We start from the raw sequence: 1,835 nt of genomic DNA, 5'->3' as shown, positions 1-1,835 counted from the left end.
CCAGCGAAGAACAACCAACCTATCACCACCACAAACCCACCTCCACAACGTCATTCCCTCTTCTTTTCCGACAAACCCATTAGCCACCAAACAACCATCTAAACCACTACAAAACAGCCACTCAAAATCTAAATCAGTCACCGACAAACACCGAACTAGACCCCAGCACGATTTTGTTTTTAAATCCAATTCACAAGAAATAACAATATGCGTATTGGTGATTCTCTGGTCATTCTTAATACATTGATGAGATCTTTGTGTTGGATCGAAATAATATGAGTGTTATGCAGAAGCTAATAATTCCTTGGAAAGACTGTAACATAACAACATCATTATTTTAGCAGATCGTTGTGTTAATATGTGTGTCCAGAACAGAGTTTGTAAGAAGAAATGAGCCTCTACAAAAGTAGTACTACATGTCTTGATATACATCACTATACTTTATAATACAACGACGCGAACAGAGCTCTGCCCTCCAATTTGAAATTGCATAAGCATGTCATGTTTCCTATGAAGCAAATATTCCAAACCATTCAAAACTTGCAATAATTTGAAGCCATAAGAGATGAAGTGCAACGATGCAAGTGTCGTTTGTTAAACAGAAAAGCTCTTAAATGCATCCCTGCAATTAAGTAGACATGAAATGTTTAGTTCATGAACTAAGCTCACATTAAAAAGATTACCTTATCTAAGATATTATACGTAAATAATTATACTAGCAAACTGACCTATTGAGACATTGAGATGTTCATATACTCGGCTTTTTAAGCCGTCCCGATAAACTAATTGGGGAATTGACTCCTGTAAGTAATAGCTCTTTCAATTTAAGCATACTGACATCATCTGTGCACGTTACTTCAGACAACCCCTTTGGATAATGAATATGCAAAACTTCAAGTTGCGGAAAGCTATAACCATTTGCCTCGCCCGAGAGATCCATCTTTTCTTCATTATACCTGCAGGCAGCCATTTTAAGTTTTCTTAATTTGGGCAATGTCTTAAGCACTGCCAGTAGATAACGGTCTCCATAAAGTAGACAAGAGTAAGCTTGACGAGATTTGGAGGGAATGCTTCAGAGTTCAAGGCCATTGTTCTGTCAACACACAAATGCAACTTAACAATATTTGGATAGGATGACAAGTTTATTTGCTCACTCGGGTCACTGGAAAACATGAGCTTCAGAACCTCTAGCACCTTTGGCACAGGGCTAAATGTTGATAATATCTTAACGGTGGAATCAGACACTCCCCGTATACCCAGTTTTCTTAAATTGATCAATCGGTGCAATAATCTCGGTTCAAAAAATTTATCAGGTATCCACATCAAGGTTTGTAGATTATTAGGAAGCAATGAGTACATGTTTGGGTAAAATGGACTTATAGAAAAGCAATTGTTAGATGCTTGTCCATAATCTGTATAACAAAGATGTCTCAATTGTTTAGACTTCCAAACACCAGAAGGAAGTTGAATGAATCCATGTTGATCAATATCTATGGTCTCTAGACGTGTGAGCTTGACAATACTATTTGGCAGTTTTCCAAAAATATCCCCCTCCAATCTCAAATAGCGTAAGCAAGTCATGTTCCCAAATTTGCTTGGGATAGTGACATTTTCTTTAAGATATCGAGGCACGACTACAACCAATGTGTGCAATAATTTGAAGTCAAAATGAGCTAGATGAGAAAATATGGAAGGGTTTTTTGTGAAACAGAAAAGTACACGAAGCTTCTCAAGCTTTGGATTTGAACGGAAGAACTCATCCATGACATTGTCAGAGTAGAATGTAATCCTTCGAAGCCTAGCAACATTGCCGGGATCACCAAAAGCATTGTGTG

The 1,835-nt window shown here is 37.7% G+C and overlaps 1 pseudogene; it reads right to left on the bottom strand.

Moving 5' to 3' along the window:
• Window positions 1-316: 316 nt before the first annotated feature.
• LOC102592786 (disease resistance protein RPP13-like) overlaps window positions 317-1,835 on the bottom strand; it is a 3,159-nt pseudogene continuing 1,640 nt past the window's right edge.

The sequence above is a fragment of the Solanum tuberosum genome, unplaced genomic scaffold (genome assembly GCF_000226075.1).
Source record: "Solanum tuberosum cultivar DM 1-3 516 R44 unplaced genomic scaffold, SolTub_3.0 scf00080, whole genome shotgun sequence".
Taxonomy (NCBI): Eukaryota; Viridiplantae; Streptophyta; class Magnoliopsida; order Solanales; family Solanaceae; genus Solanum; species Solanum tuberosum.
The sequence above is the reverse complement of the archived record's forward strand: the minus strand, read 5'-3'. Positions and strand labels throughout refer to the sequence as shown.